The sequence below is a fragment of the Chiloscyllium punctatum genome, chromosome 16 (genome assembly GCF_047496795.1).
Source record: "Chiloscyllium punctatum isolate Juve2018m chromosome 16, sChiPun1.3, whole genome shotgun sequence".
NCBI lineage: Eukaryota > Metazoa > Chordata > Chondrichthyes > Orectolobiformes > Hemiscylliidae > Chiloscyllium > Chiloscyllium punctatum.
The window spans coordinates 29156859-29176920 of NC_092754.1; the positions used below are offsets into that span (position 1 = coordinate 29156859).

At 47.5% G+C, this 20062-nt stretch overlaps 1 protein-coding gene across 1 annotated transcript in view; it reads right to left on the reverse strand.

Moving 5' to 3' along the window:
- The window catches only part of LOC140487121 (kazrin-like), a 339165-nt gene that overhangs the window by 296308 nt on the left and 22795 nt on the right, over nt 1-20062 (reverse strand). The window lies entirely within an intron of this gene.

A 20062-nucleotide genomic window follows, 5' to 3' on the forward strand; every position in this document is an offset into this window, starting at 1 on the left:
CACACACCCCCCACACACTGACACCCCCCACACACAGACAGCGCCCCCACACACAGACACCCCCCACAGACAGACACCCCCCCACAGACACACACCCCCATACAGATACCCCCCACACAGACACACCCCCACACACAGACACACCCCCCCCACACAGACACCCCCACACACACAGACACCCCTACACACACAGACACACCCCCCCCCACACACACACACACAGACACCCCCCTCACACCAACAGTCACTCCCCCACACACACACCCACACACAGACACACCCACACATACACACTCACCCACACAAAGACAGACACCCACACAGACACCCACACATACACACTCACCCACACACAGATAGACACCCACACATACACACTCACCCACACACAGACAGACACCCACACTTACACGCTCACCCACACACAGACAGACACCCACACATACACGCTCACCCACACACAGACAGACACCCACACACAGATAGACACCCACACATACACGCTCACCCACACACCCTTTCCTAGCTGTCCTGTCCTTTCTATTTCACTCTCATTCACCTTGTGGTTTTCTCAGTGTATCACCCAACCTCTCTCATTCACAGGACCTCAACCATTAAATCCCCAGGATGGTGGTACAGCAGATGTGGGAACAAAACCAGAAAATGCAGGTACTGCATTTCTCACCAAAGAGAAATCAAGTTATTGCTGCAGGTCGATGACCTTTCGTCAGAACTGGAAGACGTTTGAGATGGAGCAGGCTTTAAGAGACAGAGAAGGGAAAGAGGAGAAAAGAATTTGAGGGAAAGTCACTTCTGGGGTAGAACGCAGGAGAGATTACGTGACAGAACGGATGCACAGCAAAAACCAAGTGGTAACCCGGCAAAGTTTTAATAACACGACTTTACTAACGACTGTTGTTTGAAAGAAGTTAGGACAGTGGCTATCGGTTGAAATTGTTGAAATTATTTGCGGAGTCTGAAATGGTGTACAGTGCCTCAGTGAGAGATGAGAAGCTGTTTCTTGGAGTTTTCACTGAATGCCATTGGAGGAGAAATGGGGTGCAGGAGACTGAGGACACTGTGGGGGAGGGAGACAGAGAATTAAAAAGACAGGGGATCATGCTCGTGAACTGAGTGGAGAGCAATCATCCAATCAGTGGACAGTCGCCCCACAGCAGAGATTACCGTGTGTGAGTATCAAATACAAAAGCTGCTAAAGCCAAGAGGTGTGTTTTACCTTTGTTAAAGCAGGTAAACAATACTGTTCAGAAAGAGAGGCATCGCTGACAAATCTATGATAAAGATTTTACTCCACAGGAATCTTCTTAGAGACAACCTGGTCAGTGCAATGACATTGTGGTGCTTCAGTTAATCTTATACAAGCCTTTCAGAACATATTTACTGAAAATCCAGAGCTAGATGGTCGAAGCCCATCCAGACTAAAGTTTGAAAATCAGCTCCAAAACATTTGAAATAATGGGAGCAGGAGGTCATGCTGACCCTGGAACCTGGTCCACCATTCAAAAAGATCAGGCTCATCATTAAGCTCAATTCTACGTTATAGTCCAGTTGCCTTATCCTGGATTTTATTGTCTAGTTTTGAACAGACTCAAGGTCCCAGGGGCAGAGAATTCCAAAGACCTACAATCCTTTCGGTGAACCATTTCTCCGCATTTCTGTCCGAAATGGCTGAACCATTGTCCTGAGCAAGTGACCCCCCCCCCCACCCCAAACCATCAGAGACGGTAGACTGGACTATAATTTAGCTGACCCTCTGAGTGTGACAGGTCAGGATAGGGTAGGGGTCGCACTGAGCTGGAGAGTTCAGAAAGTGCGACTTTCCTGCACACCATCTGCAAAAAGACACTGATGGATCGGTTCATCACCCAGAGGAACCAGTGTAATTGACGGGCCTGGCTTTCTCTGGTCACGGCCCCAGCATGCAATGGGGCTGCACAGTGGCTGGAATGGGGTTGGCACTGGCGGCAGAGAAGGGTAAGGGTCACAGGTCATTGATCTTGGGAGGGTTCTGGAATTGACCTTGAAAGGGCAGGGAGAGATGGTCTGATGAGATGGGCAGGGGTCCATTGGTGGTGGCATTGAGAGAGATGGGGGGGGGGTCAAAGGGTCATCTTAAAGTAGGGAGCTCTGCCAATCTGAGGGTCCCAAGGGGAGGAGGCAAATTTGAAGGATTAAGCGGGTGGTGGTGGAAAGATTCAGACCCTAGTTTGGGTGAGGTGGGGAGTTGATGGATCGAAGATTTGGGAGAAGGATCAGGAGATTAGAAAGGGGATCAGGTTATCTGGTTAGTGGACACTCGTTTTTTCATAGGGATGGCTGGAGTGGGAGATCAGGGGGTTATGGGTGAGCAGTACGGCCAACTGAATTCCAAGTTCACGGTCACTTTGACTGCTATTATCCCTCTTCCTAGCATTGAGGACAATTCTAGCATCCTCAGTGTCAGCTGGGATCTGTTAGGATAGCAGGAGCTGCAGACTGAAGGATGGCACATCTGTAACCTGAAAGGCTTCAAATTAAAGACTGAACATATCCATTAAGTTACTCTCTGGGAGCCCAGAGTTGATTAAATGCACAGAGGGGCAGGGCTGCAGAGCCGTACAGTTCCAAAACACATTGATGGAAAGGCTGGCGCAGCAGCAGCAATATTAAGGCATGTGCGTGATTATAAAGGTAATGAAGTATACATTTGTCTACAACAGACAGTCTCATACAGCACAGACAGAGCAAGGGAATGTCGTGTGCGTACACAATGCCATAAATTCACAAACCACAAAGCGGGGAGGGAGCAGTGAAAATCGCTCTCGGGTTGGTTCAAGCTGTGTCGCAGCAATCAGTCTGTTGTTCAGCAGTTTGCACCCGTGCCTGGTGACGGTGTGGGTGAAACTGCAGGCGGTTTATACAGGACAGCCCAACTCTAGTTCAGCAATGACCACGTGCAGAGAGCATCGGAGCTAAACTAGTGCTGGATTGCCATCAATCTGCAAACAGCAAGACCCCAGGACATCACTCTCTGAGTAAAATGCCATGTGTTTTAATTATGACTAAATCATTAGGCCATTACAATGCATTTCATAAGCAGCGTATTATGAATGAATAAGCTATTGATTGCGGAGTTGCATTAACCCGGTAATTATGGTTACACCAAGGATCCATAACTAACGATGTTGCTGCATGTCAGTCTCATTCACAATTCTCACGTGACCACTCCCTTCACTGCAGTCAGAGCTAGACATGACTGAGTGACGACACTTCAATCAGGACGGGGCTCCTGTGGATCAGCTGGCCACCCAGTCTCCAACAGTACCTCATTGCATGGCTCTATCAGCATGTGCACAATATTGTCTGATACTGAGCTATTTGGCCCAGGAGAGCATCTTAGAATCACTCCCCAGTTGATCTTTTTCTCTCACCCTCTGGCAGCCTAAAACTTTCCTCCAGGTCTCTGGAGAGGACTGGCCAGAGTTAATCCTGATCCCTGCCCAGTCGAGTGACAATACAATACACTCGGCGTGTGATGCCCCTGCTGGTGGAACAGCCCAGCTTGTGTGGCACTTGATGGCTGCTACCGTGGAACTTGATTTCCACAGTCACCGCTGCCTTCCCAGGATGGGTCTTCGATCCTAATCGTCTGAATAAACAATGGCAGAAGCAATGTATCAACAACCTTAAAACAATCTGATGGAGTAGTGGTCCATCTTACCAGGGTGCAGTACAAATACCTCGCTTCTACACAACATACACACTAAACAGTGTGATCCAGGGAGGAGAAAGTGAGGACTGCAGGTGCTGGAGATCAGAGTTGGGAGTGTGGAGCTGGAAAAGCACAGCAGGTCAGGCAGCATCCGAGGAGCAGGAGAATTGACGTTTCAGACATAAGCCCTGATTCCTGATGAAGGGCTTATATCCAAAACATCAATTCTGCTCCTCGGATGCTGCCTGACCTGCTGTTGCTTTTCCAGCACCACACTCTCAACTCTGATATACAATACAGCCAAGATAAAGAGTTTCTGCTGTATACCTGGTGATACCCGACACCACACAATACACTGTGCAACGATAACAACAGCTTCTATTTATAGAGCACCATTCATGTAATGGAAGGCTGCAAGGTGCATTGTATAACTGAGTATGATGCTGTGAAGTATATAAATGAAATATTAGGTGATAGGACTGGTTTCAGATGTGCCAGAAAGGGGAAAGACAGGTAGAGAGATGGAACCTTTTTGGAGGGGATTCCAGGGCTTGGGCTCAGCCATTGATGGTAAAGCAACTTTAACTGGGAATGTACACAAGCCCACAAGAAAGGGGGCACAGATATCTTTGGAGAGTTGTGAAGTTGGAGGGAAAATCTCCTCGTTCTTTCTATGCTGCGAAAGAACCTCTACAGGGTTTGCTGAGCTCGGGAAAACATGAACCTCATTAACTGACGAAGCATCTCACCACAGTTTCATCTTGTCACAAGGCTGACAGAGCAAGGACACGTTATACTGCAGTACTTCTGATGGTGTACACTGTGTCACATCATCAGATTTTATCCTAAATCTCCCCTAAGTCTGGGATTCTGTCCCATACCAGGAAGCTGCAGAGATGGGGGAGGGACACAGGCATGGAGAGATTTGAAAAGGATAATGTCACAATTTAATGCCTCAGTCTCGTGACCAACATTAACCCACTTTAGATTAAATTAGATTCCCTACAGTATGGAAACAGGCCCTTCGGCCCAACAAGTCCACACCGACCCTCCGAAGAGTAACCCACCCAGCCTCATTCCCCTACCCTATATTTACCCTTGACTACGGGCAATTCAGCATGGCCAATTCACCTAACCTGCACATCTTTGGACTGTGGGAGGAAACCGGAGCACCCGGAGGAAACCCACGCAGACACGGGGAGAATTTGCAAACTCCACACAGACAGTCACCTGATGTGGGAATCGAACCTGGATCCCTGGTGCTGTGAGGCAGCATTGTTAACCACTAAGCCACCGTGCCACCATTTTCTTCAGTTCATTTACACCTCAAATGGTTGTTCCAGACTAGCTACTGTAACATCTTGGTAGTGATAGGTTGTGGCCTATCTGCTGTATGTTGTGGCTGCTGAAACTCAGGATTGATGTGAGATGTGATTGAATTGTCATGACAGAGAGAGAAAATGCAGCAGCATCAGTACAAGCTCTCTGTTTTGTACTATCTCTTTGTACTTTGAGCAGATTGAAAAAAACATTAGGTTTAAGAGCTCCTCACGTCTCCACCAAATACAGAGGACCCAAGGCTGACCTTACTCAATTTTAGGAACAGATCAATGTCAGAGAAAACTCTGAATCACCATCTAGAGCTACATCCCATCTCTAAACTATAATGGGTTGGACTGCCCCAGCCTCACAGCAAACACAGCGCTGTGTATTAAACAGGGCCATCTCCTCTGTCCCTCCTCAATCTTAACTGATGGAACAGAAAAGGACAAAGACAAGCACCATCAGTTGAACTCGTGCAGATACCATCACCCAATGCCCCACTCTCAACATCCTGGGGGCCTTACTATTGACCCAACCTTAATTGGACTTACTATATAAATACAGCAGTTATGAGATCAGGTTAGATACTGGGAATACTGTGGCGAGTAACTCACCTCCTGACTCCCAAAGCTTGACCACCATCTACAAGGTACAACTCAGGGTGTGATGGAGTACTCCCCATTTTGCCCAGATGGATACAGCTCCAACAACACTCAAGAAGCTTGACACCATCCAGAACAAAGCAGCCCACTTGATTGGCACCACAGCTACAGGCATTGACTCCCTTTGCCATCAATACTCAGTAGCAGCAGTCTGTACTATCGACAGAAATTTACCACAGACCCTCAGACAGCACCATCAAAACTCACAATCACTTCCATCTCAAAGGTCAAGGGCAGCAGGTATGTGGGAACACAATCACCTGCAAGTTGCCCTCAAAGCCACTCACCATCCTGGCTTGGAAGTACTATATATTGCTGTTCTGTCACTGTCACTGGGTCAGGATCCTGGAATTTTCTCCCTAAGGGGCATTGTGGGTCAGCTACACACATGGTCTGCAGCGGACCAAGAAGGTAGCTCACCTTCTCAAGGGAGGCAACTAGGCATGGACAATACATTCACTCGCTGGTCAGCAGCACCCATGCCCCATCAGTGAATAAACCAAAAGATAACAGTCAAGTGCTAATAAAAACCTTACAATAAGCTTTCACATTGGCCTCTCGCCGAAGGGACTGCTGTTGGATGTATCTATCCAGCCTCATTCACTTGTCAAGGCCTTCGCCAAGTAGTCAGCTTTATTTTAACTTGTCGGTCAGCAGGTGTTTGGTTAACCAGCTTGTGACCGTAAGGATCCTAAACAAATTGAACCATGACAGCAGAGACCAACAGTATGAGGGGTCCATGGTGGAAATGGGCGAATGAGTCATTTGGCTGTAATTGGTGAGTGTGACCTGTGATAGCACAGCAGTGACACCATTTTCAGTAAAAGCACACATTTCAGTGGACAGGCAGCGCACAACACGACATGAAGGAAAACTACCTTGATCTGGTCATTTCTCCCCATTCCTCTGAAGGTGCTCCTAGAGTGGGACAGTAGCAAATGCCCCCACACTGCCTTTTCTTCACACTGACAGCAAATTGCATCAGCTGTTGAAATGTAGAGGCATCACAGTGGTACCTTGGTCTCTCTTTCTCTCTGCACTATGCCCAGGATAGTGATCAGATAACCTCACTATTAGATTCCCTGCTCCCACTCCCCAACCTCACCAAATCTAGAGATACTGAGGCCAAATATAACAGCCTTGTGCCAGAGTGATAGATCCAATCACTCTCCCTCTGGGCCCCCTTGTAGGAGCAATATGGTCCTCAAAGGAATATACCCCTTAACAAAAATTTTATGGCACCAGAATTCAACGTGGCAATTAACAAGACAATGGAGTAACATTGTTTACAGAAAGGAAGGATGCCGAGTGAAAACAGTGTTCCAGTACCATGAAGCTCTGTTTATTAGGACAAGTAATTAAAAACACATCTCCTCCTGGAATTCAAAGTCACTGAAATGCTGGAGATTAATCGAAATCCTGGTATGAATCATTACACTATTCAGCAATCTGAGAAATAATTAGGATTTGACATTTCAGCAGGAGCCCAGGAGAATCACTAACTCACTCACATGGTGCAACAGCCAAGTGTATCATGGAATCGATGGGCTGATTTATCAGCCTCTCAGAGGAATAAAAAGGAAGCAATGCCCATACAGCTTCTATTGATTATGTCCACACAAAGCCATCCTTTTCAGTTCACTCTTCCAAGGGAGAGGCTCACGAGAAACAAATACATGTTGTTGGGGGGTGGTAGGAAGGGTGGGAAACACTGGTGCAGGTGGAACATGGCCAGAGCTCAGCGGTGAGATGCTTAAACCCTGAACTGTGCCTGGCCTCCCTCCATGCCCTGCTACATTAGCAGGCACCTGAGGAAATCATAGGCAGCTTTCCCGGTGTTTTCTGCCTTTGTCAGTCTGAATATTGCATTTACAACAACAACCTACGACAATCACTGTCATAACGACAATCACTGTGGGCGGCACGGTGGCACAGTGGTTAGCACTGTTGCCTCACAGCACCAGAGACCCGGGTTCAATTCCCACCTCAGGCGACTGACTGTGCGGAGTTTGCACATTCTCCCCGTGTCTGCGTGGGTTTCCTCCCACAGTCCAAAGATGTGCAGGTCAGGTGAATTGGCCATGCTAAATTGCCAGTAGTGTTAGGTAAGGGGTAGATGTAGGGGTATGGGTGGGTTGCGCTTTGGCGGGTCGGTGTGGACTTGTTGGGCCGAAGAGCCTGTTTCCACACTGTAAGTAATCTAATCTAATCTAAAAACTGACCCAAGAGCCTTCAGGATTGGATAGTGGCATCACAACACAAAGTGGAAGTGATTGGCTAAGTCTTCGAGCTTTCATACCTGACAATCTCACACTAGGTGACTAACATTGATTTTATCCTCAGAGTTTAAAGTGTGCAGCATCGAATCCCGACAGTGTGGAAGCAGGCCATTCAGCCCATAGAGTGCACACTGACCATCCAAACAGCATCCCACCCAGGGTCATCCCCCATTAATCTTATGGCCTGTAATCCTACATTTCCCCTGGATAACCCACTCCAACCTGCATATCCCTGGACACTGGAGGGCAATTTAGCACAGCCAATTTGCCTAACCTGCACGTCTCTGGGCTCTGGGGGGGAAACCGGAGCACTCGGAGGAAACCCACGCAGAGACAGGGAGAATGTGTAAACTCCACACAGACAGTCGCTCGAGGGGGGAATTGAACTCAGAGTCCCTGGCGCAGCGAGGCAGCAGTGCTAACCACTGAGCCATTGTGCCAACCTGCGATAAATGTTGACACTGAAGCCACATGAGAATAACAACAAAAGGTGACCACAATCAATGGTTTATGGCAATAGCTCATGATGACTATGATTATTCAACTATGATTTGTGAGATACACAGAATTTTCATCAGGAATGAAATCTAAGCTGATGGGAATAAAACAGGTAAGTGGAGCTTGGGAATTATCAGATCAGACAAGATTTCATTGAATGGTTGAGAATACTCAATGGGCTGAATGCCTACTTCTTCTTCTACATCTTGTGGATCAATAGCTTGGTCAAAAAGGTCGGTTTTAAAGGACCTTCTGAAAGGAGGGAGAGTGTGTGTGCACCCACATGCGATAGAGAGAGTGTGCACGTGCGAGATCGGGGGGGGAGGGGAGAGTGAGTGAGAGAGTCATGTGTGCAAGAACGAGAAAGGTAATTGGTGGATGGCTTCCAAAACTAATGGCCTGGTGATCAAACAATAACGCGAAATAACTTGATCATTTCTTGGATGTTCGTTAGAGCTTGTTAGTGCAACTTACAAACTACAAGTACAGGTTCTGGATTAGTGGTGCTGGAAGAGCAGAGCAGTTCAGGCAGCATCCCAGGAGCAGCAGCTTGCTCAACTTTGGGGTTTTGACTTACCCACTGTCTAAATGCAACACTGGGACCGACTGAATGCTGAGCTGGGCTACAAATTCTGCATTCTGCCCTGTGCCAAGACTACTTCCTTTTTCCACACAGAATACAGATTCTCACAGCACAAAGACATGACCAGAGCTGTGACTTTCCTTTATAAACCACCCTCTACTAGCCCACTCTCCCAATACTGTTGACTATTCTTTTTCCTTAGTATGAGCTTTAGCGCCACTATGTGAGCCACAGGAGGTGGGGAGGGATATTTGATAGATCACGTAAGAAACAATCTAAATTGCAACAATAAATCCTATTCATTCATATAATTGCTTGGTTGCACAGAACAAACATTGCTAAAAACAAGACATGAAGTTGGAGTTTCTCATTTTGCACTCACCAGGATTCAATGCAAGAACACCAACTTTCGAAAGAAAGCAATGATTTATACAACATGTGAAGAAGATGCAGATTGATTGAACTATGATTGGCTCAGAGATGCAGCAGGAACAGTTAACACAGTCTTGACTCAGATTGGTCAGGGCGCTGCCATTAGGATGCAGCAGTGATCCACTGTCCTTTTATTCAGTGATAAAGGTACAATCTGTGGACATATTCATTTTGCCTGTAAAGTACAGGGCCCTGTGCATAAATCAATGTAGCTTTTAGCACGCCCAATTTACACTGTGCAATCTTAAATTGATTTCCGTCTAATTCTTAGTGCAGTTAGGGTTATTTGGTGAATGTTATCCAATTGCAGATTACAGGTCCAGGAGTGTACGCTGAGGGATACACCAAAGCCTGGGGCAACTGCCACTAAGGTGCGCTGGGGAAAGGCCACTGTCTAAGGTTGTTCTGTCAAAGTTAAATGGGGTTCTGTTCAGTTATCAGACACACTCGATGCCCCAAACCTACGTAAATATAGTCTTACATGAGTAACAGTTACCTTTGGCTTGTTTGCTGGTTAGAGTCAAACTCTGTTGCTTGTTTGTTTCTGCAAAAGCTACTGCACAGAAATGAACTGCTTTAGTGACTATATATATAAAGATATTTTTATGAATAAAGTATATTTTTGAAATTAAAAAAGCTGTAATGTTGGATAGGATATTCTGGTTTAGCAAGTGCCCGTTAGTTCGGTATAGTTGGCATGTGTCTGCTGCAGATAGCGAAAGAGATGAGGGGCTTGGTACATAGTCTGCCAGTCATTAACTAGGACCGTCAATAGTTCTGGCTTTATCTTCATGCCAATCAACAGCACCATCTTTCAATGCTGTTTACATTCTTGCTTTCTCAGTGAAGTTGGTTTCTTGTATTCTTCAGTGTAATTAAGATAAAAAAAGCTTTGAATTTCATTTCTGTAATTGTTCAGAAAGAAATGTAGGCAATACAGGTACACAGTAGTGGACAATATCCAGCAACCTGGCCAGACCCACAGCTAGATCACAGCCACAGCAAAAGGCAGGATGGTCACACACTTTAAACTCTGTGGTAGGCAAAGTAATGGAAAGGGTACTGAGGGATAGGATTTACGAGTATCTGGAAAGACACTGCTTGATTAGGGACAGCCAGCACGGATTTGTGAAGGGTAGGTCTTGCCTTACAAGTCTTATTGAATTCTTCGAGGAGGTGACCAAGCATGTGGATGAGGGTAGAGCAGTGGATGTAGTGTACATGGATTTTAGTAAGGCATTTGATAAGGTTCCCCATGGTAGGCTTATGCGGAAAGTCAGGAGGCATGGGATAGAGGGAAATTTGGCCAATTGGATAGAAAACTGGCTAACCGGTCAAAGGCAGAGAGTGGTGGTAGATGGTAAATATTCAGCCTGGAGCCCAGTTACAAGTGGAGTTCCGCAGGGTTCAGTTCTGGGTCCTCTGCTGTTTGTAATTTTTATTAATGACTTAGATGAGGGAGTCGAAGGGTGGGTCAGTAAATTTGCAGATGATACGAAGATAGGTGGAGTTGTGGACAGTGAGGAGGGCTGTTGGCGGATGCAGAGGGACTTAGATATGATGCAGAGCTGGGCTGAGGAGTGGCAGATGGAGTTCAACCCTGCCAAGTGTGAGGTTGTCCATTTCGGAAGAACAAATAAGAATGCGGAATACAGGGTTAATGGTAGGGTTCTTAGTCAGGTGCAGGAACAGAGGGATCTTGAGGTCTATGTACATAGATCTTTGAAGGTTGCCACTCAGGTGGAAGAAGGCCTATGGAGTATTATCGTTCATTAGCAGAGGGATTGAATTCAAGAGTCGTGAGGTGATGTTGCAGCTGTACAGGACTTTGGTTAGGCCACAGTTGGAGTACTGTGTGCAGTTCTGGTCGCCTCACTTTAGGAAAGATGTGGAAGCTTTGGAGAGGGTGCAGAGAAGATTTACCAGGATGTTGCCTGGAATGGAGAGTAGGTCGTACGAGGATAGGTTGAGAGTTCTCGGCCTTTTCTTGTTGGAACGGCGAAGGATGAGGGGTGACTTGATAGAGGTTTATAAGATAATCAGGGGAATAGATAGAGTAGACAGTCAGAAACTTTTTCCCCGGGTACAACAGAGTGTTACAAGGGGACATAAATTTGAGGTGAAGGGTGGAAGGTATAGGGGAGATGTCAGGGGTGGGTTCTTTACCCAGAGAGTGGTGGGGGCATGGAATGCGCTGCCCGTGGGAGTGGTAGAGTCAGAATCATTGGCGACCTTTAAGCGGCATTTGGATAGGTACATGGATGGGTGCTTAATCTAGGTTAGAAGTTCGGCACAACATCTGTTCTGTGCTGTATTGTTCTATGTTCTATGAGTATAAAATCAATGTTAGTCACCTAGTGTGAGATTGTCAGGTATGAAAGCTCGAAGACTTAGCCAATCACCTCCACTTTGGCTGGGGTTGTGATGCCACTATCCAAGTTGTCTGCATTCAAACTTATTTTTAAAACAGAACCACTCCTGCTCCCCTGCTGTAACTTTGCTGAATGTCCTGCAGGAACAGCGTGTTAAGGGCGGCACAGTAGCACAGTGGTTAGCACTGCTGCCTCACAGCGCCAGAGACCCGGGTTCAATTCCCGCCTCAGGCGACTGTGTGGAATTTGCACATTCTCCCCGTGTCTGCGTGGGTTTCCTCCGGGTGCTCCGGTTTCCTCCCACATTCCAAAGATGTGCAGGTCAGGTGAATTGGCCATGCTAAATTGCCCGTAGTGTTAGGTAAGGGGTAGATGTAGATGTAGGGGTATGGGTGGGTTGCGCTTCAGCGGGGCGGTGTGGACTTGTTGGGCCGAAGGGCCTGTTTCCACACTGTAAGTAATCTAATCTAATCTAAAAGAAACGACATTTCCATTGTACCTGCAGCAAAATCCTTCAAATGGAGCAGGAACATGTTGGAAATAGCTTCTGGCCTGTAGATGCTGCTTTACCAGTGGTTGAAAGCAGAGAGTTACATTTTACAGCTATCCTCTGCTAGAGAACCATCTCCCTCACTCTCCACGTTAATTCTTTCTGCGATCATCTTAATGTTGGGCTACATTGCGAAACAATGCATCACTTTTTAACCCATTCTTGATCCTAAAGGTCTCGATCAGGGCACCTCTAAAGTCTGTTGAAAAATGACTCACCTTCACAAAACTGGATCCCTTTGTACCTGCAAAATGCACATTCTACTTTGACTTGTTCTGTAATGGAGTTCCCCAAATGTACAGAATTGCAGTCTAACTGAAGTATTAAATAAAAGCAGCATCAATTGCCTAGGTTTGCTATTCGTGCTGCCATCTTTATTGACCTGTGTTATTCCTCCCTCTATGCTTCTACTCAACTCAAGTATGGTGTAGCTCCTACACTGAACTGTGTCTGCTATCTGTCTGCCTGGCTTGTGAACAAAACTTAAACCCTTGAACAGTCTTTAATCACCATTGTCTATAGAGGGCCACCAGCAAGTTTCAATCTCACTCACTCAGTTCCCAAATTCAGGCCATTGATAAGTACATGGGACATGAGAGCAGCCTCAAAAGACAGTCCTATGGAACACCATTCATGTCTTTACGTTGAGAAACTTCCTTGCATTTCCAACCTTGTCTTCTGTCCCTCAATCTCTTTTCATTCACATAAATTTCCTTAGTTCTGCTGCCATTATGTGGGCTGCATCCCATTCACTAAATATGTACAGTACATGAGAGCTCTCCTTGCTCTGGGTCAGAAGAAGCAGAGTGAAGTCCCATTTCTACTGGAAATCTATCACATGTCCGTATTTACAGCACATTTCACAACCTCAGGATTGCCAAAGCTCTAGTATCCCTACCTTCATTTTTTTTTTGCGAAACTCCATATCACTTCATTCTCCACACTGTGACACAGAGTCCCAAAATAAAAGGAAAGCTGGTGCTGGGAAACAGGCGACAGTGAGGGCTGCAGATGCTGGAGATCAGAGTCAAGAGTGTGGTGCTGGGAAAGTACAGCCGGTCAGTCAACATCCGAGGAGCAGGAGAATCAAAGTTTCGGGCAAAAGCCCGTCATCAGGAACGAGCCTCAGGGCTGGAGAGATAAAATGATGCTGGAAAATCACAGCAGGTGTGGGGAGAAAGCAGAGTTCATGCTTCTGGTGCAGTGACCCTTCTGCAGAATAGAGTCTTTGGGATTCTTTACCCCAGTAGACTGTGCAATCTCAGTTATTAAATAAATCATTGGTTGCTAATTACTCAAGACATCGAGATAATGGGGTAGTGCTGGAATAGGAAGAGCTCAAGGGGATGAATGGACTACTCCTATGTTTGTATGCCAGAGATGCATACTTAATGCTGACCTTTCTACTAGTGTGTTAGATAGTTCTGCTTCGTATCTCTGAGTGACATACACATGGATGATGGATTTACTCAAATATTGCTCTCTGGGTCGCTAGTATCCTCATTTACCTTGACACTAAAGTAAGGGTCTCTCATTCTCTTCAATATTATAACACTCTTTACTCACTTTTAAACAGCACAAGTTGGTGAATACAGCTCTCTAATGTAATGTCTACATGCTTCCTCCCTACAGTCTGATCTTGTCTTCTGATTTCCTCTGCTGATCTCACAGCAACACCATCAGCTATATCATCGTTTGCACTTTCCACTAAACAGCAGGGCTGCCTTTCAGATGAGATGATCAATGTTAGAACATCATCCTGTCCATCCTCTCAAGTGTCTGTAAAAAAAAAAATAATTCCATGGCACCGCTTAGAAGAGGAATTATTCCTGGCTTTCCCATTTATCCCTCAATCGACATTACAACACACAGATTATCTACTCATCACCAATCAATTATTTTTGGAAGTTGCTTTGCATAAATGATGTGCTGGCCGGCTTTCTGACCATGTGGGCCAGTGCAGTCGGGGCATGAGGAAGACGACAACATGGCGACTGACCAAGAATCAGCCTAGATAAATGCTTCAGTCCCTTAGCAACCAGCTCAAGGGAACTATGCCCCAGCAGAGATCAGCTGATCCAGTTAATAAGACTTTGGTACAGGCAAACACATCACTCACTGCTTTGCTGACTGAGATGGCCAGGAAAACCTAACTTTGTTCATCAGTCAGCAGGAGCCATTTTAACTTCTTTTGAACTGAATACACTATTTGCTAATTAATCAAAATGGGTGAATGCGCAAACATTTGTATGAGTGCATATATGTGCACATGCTCGTGTATGCGTGTGCATGTGTGAGTGCACCTGTGAACACTCGTGAGTATGTGTGCACATGTGCACTCCTATGTATATGCTCATATGTGTGCGTGTTCATGTGTATGCACGTGTTTGTGTGTGCCTGTGTCCATGTGTGTGCATGTGTCCGTGTGTGTGTGTGTTGGTGTTCTTGTCCGTGTGTGTGCGTGTGCATGTATACGAGTGCGCGCCATGAGGAAGACAAAGCTGGGAATTGCTGTCAGTATTATGATGGTCCCATCACTGTACAGAGTGGAACTAACTGGTCAGCAATGGAGGGCCGCCTCACTCCAACAGGCTCCTTCACTCGTTCAGCTCATTTGGTTGAGAATTGCTGCACTGAAGGGCCAGAGAGTTTCTGCTGATGGTGAGCTAGCTCACTGCTGCTCCCAGACCGACCACACCAAATCAATCAGCATCAAGTCCGTACAGCATCCACGGTCTAGGGAGGTCTTGTGGTAGCGTCCTGCCTTTGGCTCCAGACTCACATCCCACCTCAGACCTCTGTGGCAATGGAAGGGGCATCACAAAGTGGATTGTCAGTTTGTAAATCCTTCCGATATGTCTGCATCAGGCAGTACGTGCCGGAGTGTTTCCTGGTCAGACAGAACCACATGGGAACTGTTGGCACAACAGGCCCCACTCACAGGCTCTGCGCATGAACAAGCGTCATCATTGTTCTGGGACACCTTGCAGAGTCAGCCAGGAGAAACCTCTTCTATGGGTACCTCCGAAGGAAGGAGATTCACAGTCAGTGGGGGCAGGGGTGCACAAACAGAGGGCTCACTGTGAAAACAGGCTGCGATGAAAAGAATCTCACGTGGAGCCAGGCTGCAAAGGGGAAAGAGAGACAGAAAGCAGGAGAGCAATGCAGGTGAAGAAAATGAGATAGAGAGGAAAAGGAAGACACAGAAATAAATAACAAAATGTGAGGGAGGAAGAAAGACATGGGGGAAAGGAAAGAAGCCAACAGGCACCAGAAGAGGTGCAGGCAGAAGCACTAACTGCGCCTCAGGCCTCCTGCTTGAAGTCCAGTTGGTTATAAATAATATTGACAAGAGGCTGGGGCAAGACTTTCATCCTGTTGTATTGACAGCAGCTGTAAGAGGCAGGCTCCTGAAAAACAGAAGGATTTCGACATGCACTGGCTAGAAAATGGATGACATCGGGGTGATTGAAGAAATTGATTTTCACAACACACACACGCGCAGGCAGCGATATGCAAACGGCAGCTCTGAAAGAACAACACATCAATTATGGGAATTAAAGGGCACCAAGCATATCGCACACTGACACTGATACATCATGCTTCTCAAACTGGGAAACCCACAATGTTTTCACAAACAAGCACCCAGCCGCTTGCAGTGGCAGCCTCACGCTCTGCTACTGCTGCAAGTCCCAGCCAGAATGAAAGCGGTCTTCACAACACATTCCACTTATTTATCAATCATTCTTATGTGGGAGCTTCTCCCAAAATCAAAATCCGGTGTCAGGGGGTTGGGGGCTACTGGACAAGACAGAGCCTGATTAAACTTCAAGCAGATGGAGTCATTGAGTCCCAGAGCACGGGAACAGACCTTTTGGTCTAACTCATCCAAGCTGACCAGCTTTTCCAATCCAGTCCCATTTGCCTGTGTTTGGCCTATATCCCTCAAACCTTTCCTAGTCATGCACCTATCCAAATGTCTTTTAAATGTAGTAACTGCACCTGCATTGACCACTTCCTCTGGCAGCTCATTCCACACGAGTCGAGAGTGTGTTGCTGGAAAATCACAGCAGGTGAGGCAGCATCCGAGGAGCAGCAGAATCGACGTTTCGGGCATCAGGCTGAAGGGCTTATGCTCAAAATGTCGATTCTCCTGCTCCTCTGACGCTGCCTGACCTGCTGTGCTTTTCCAGCACCACACTCTCGACTCTGATCTCCAGCATCTGCAGGCCTCACTGTCTCCATTCCACACAGGAACCACCCTCTGCGTGAAAAAGCTGCCCCTCGGGTCCCTTTTAAATCGCTCCCCTCTCAACTTTAAACCCATGACCTCTAGTTTTGAACCCCCCAGCCCTGGGTTTGTGCACAGCCTGGGAGGAAGGGACTAGCATTACTGGACGGAACAGAATAACTGGATGGAATAGACCTGCATTTGTATTGCGCCTGCTGTAACCAGAGAACATGCCAAAATGTTTTGTGCCCGATGGTCGTGTGAATGGAGCACTCGGTTTCCATTCCTGATTGAGCATTTCCGTCAGGGAAGTGTGAGGCCAGGGCAGGAATCCGCTTGGATATTTCCCCACCATTGCAAAACCCATTGGGGTTTTCCCTCTTGGAGTGAAAACTGTCAGATTGCTGGAGCCGGTGCCTGGGTAAAATATCAGAGTGAGGAAATAAAGTGGGTTTCCTTCTCCCAACAGGGGAGGGGGCTTGTGACAGCACTCTGGGATCCAATTCTCACAAACGAGGGAGCTGCACTCTGGAGGGGAATCACATTTTGGGGAGGCATGGGCCCCTCGAGGCAGGAGTAATAGATATACCAGAGATAATGGGTGGGGAAGAAAACGATGGAAGATGCTTCCAGTAACGTGGTTTCTCCAGAGAGAGCCCAGCCACACAGACAAAGACTCCCCAGTGATGTTAGGTCCATGGCTCTGAGCTGAGGCTGCACAGAGCATCAACGGCCCTGCTGTACGGAGGGGACCAGCCAAGGGTCAGTGCGTGACCCTCACTCTCACCGACAGAAGGTAACAAACCAGAGCACACCCACGCAGACACGAGGGGAACATGCCAGGCACGGAGAACAAACTATCTCCATATAGAGAGACAGTCACAGACATGTGCAGCACAGAAACAGACCCTTCAGTCCAACCCGTCCATGCTGACCAGATATCCAAACCTAATCTCGTCCCATTTGCCAGCACTTGGCCCATATCCCTCTAAACCCTCACTATTCATATACCCATCCAGATTCCTTTTAAATGCTATAATTGTACCAGCCTCCACCACTTCCTCTGGCAACTCATTCCAGACATGTACCACCGTCTGTGTGAAAAAGTTGCCCCTTAGGTCCCTTTTATATCTTTCCCCTCTCACCCTAAACCCTCTTTGTTCTGGACTCCCCCACCCCAGGGAAAAGACTTTGCCTATTTATCCTATTCATACCCCTCATGATTTTATAAACCTCTATAAGGTCACCCCTCAGCCTCCGACACTCCAGGGAAAACAGCCCCAGCCTATTCAACCTTTCTCTATAGCTCAAACCGTCCAACCCTCCTTGTAAATCTTTGATGAACGCTTTCAAGTTTCACAACATCTTTCCGATGGGCGCAGAGGCTGGGATCGAACCTGGGGTCCTGGCGCTGTGAGGCAGTAGTGCTAACCACTGAGCCACCATGCCACCCTGTATTGACAGAGGAAGCATCTCCCTGCTCGGAATTGCTCAGTGCTGCCATTACTGGCGCAGTTGTCCACTGAATCAGGAGAGATAGAGAATGAGCTGCACTGTTAGATCACGGCAGTGGTCTGCCGGAAGAGAAGAACTTGTCTATGTCCCATTGCGTCAACATCAGTCAGCCTCACAGCGTCTGCATTGTGGCCCTTGCTCAATGAAAATCTATCGACCTGAGTTTGAGAAAGCTTTTGATTGGAGCAGTTTATGGAATAGCGCTCAGCAGGTACACATACTGATTCCCTGTCTCTTTAGTTTAATGTTCACGGTTGCCATGGAGATGTTAGATTGTTTAAGCTCTGCTGCCAATTTTGCCCCGAGCAGCTCTGCAAATTAGCAGGAGTGAATACTTTAATCTTAACTTTCCCAGTGTACAGGGAGGACGTGGGAGAGAGGAGAGGAGCCGGGAGGCAGAGACTCCGCTTAGAAACACCGGCCACATCGGGATGCTCCACTTCAGGGCACCAGATATCGGTCAGGGCTTTTAAACCCTTCCCTGACCGGCCGGCTCCTTCCCTGACTGGCCAGCTCTATCCCTGTGTGGCCAGCTCCTTCCCTGACCGGCCAGCTCCTTCCCTGGCCGGCTCCTTCCCTGGCCAGCTCCTTCCCTGTCCGTCCAGCTCCTTCCCTGACCGGCCGGCTCCTTCCCTGTCCGGCCAGCTCCATCCCTGTCCGGCCGGCTCCTTCCCTGGGTTGGATATCACAGCAGTGGTACAGACTGTGTCACCGGGACTCCCAGGCCAAAAGAGGAGCAATACCGAAATGGAAAGACGCAGGATGGGATTCAGGTTTCCACTGAGGACTTTGGCTGAGGCCACCCCTCAGGGAGTGCTCTGATCTGGTGAGCCTGGAAACCCTGACAGCATGGTAGTGGGGAATGAGGTGGGTTATTTCCTCATCGCTTTCGAAAGCCCTCCATCAGATCACCCTCGCACTCACTCTCACGGCCAGGGGAGTGGGGTCTAACAGCAGGCCTTATCCCCTTTAGCAAAACTCAGAGCTCCACCTCATTCCCCCCCCAGCCACCCCCCATCCCAGAAGCAGCAGAAAATGAGGAGAATCCTTCAGGGAACCTCCAAGACCTGAAAGAAGCTGGAATGCTCATGGACAACTGCAGGGGATAGGCTGACATTAGCCCCAGCCATTTTGGATGCCGTTTTCATTTGCGTTTGGACGTTTTCCATTTCTGAGGAATGTCTGGGGGCAGCTACACACCACAACAGGGAAACAACAGCCTGGTTAACCTGTGGTGACATCAGGCCCTCAGTGCAAATGACACACAGGTCAGGTACAGAGGAAAAAGCAAAAAGAGAGAGTGTGAGTGAGAGAGGGAGAGAAAAAGAGAGTGTAAAAGTGGGAGATTGAGTGTGAGAGAGAGATAGAAGAGTGAGGGAGAGAGAGAGAGAGAGAGAGAGAATGAGGGAAAGGGAGAGAAAAGGAGAGAGTGAGTGTAAAAGAGATTGTGGGTATGAGAGAGAGAAAGAGACCAAGGGAGAGACAGAGGGGGGGAGAGAGAGAGAGAGAGAGAGTCAGGCAGAGAGAGAATAAGAGAGAGGAGGAGGGACAGAGAGAAGGACGGGGAGATAGAGAGAGAGAATGAGGGAGTGGGAGAGGGAGAAAGAGAAAATGAAAGTGAGGGAAGGAGGGGGTGAGTGAGGGTGAGCGAGTGAGAAGAGAGAAAGAAAATGTATGAAGCTCAGCAAACATCAGTCCAGCTTTTGTTGCAGCATCCTCCAGCCCTCTGGACACAACACTGAGTTCAACACCTTTAAACAATTCCTTCTGCCTAGACCTATACCTTGCTGTATATTTTTCTTGTTTCACTGGGTCAGGCCTGACAGGTTTCTTACTTCACATCGCGTTCAGATGGCCTTCCTGTCTTGATTAGATACAAACATGTTTTTTTTCCTTAACTTTATC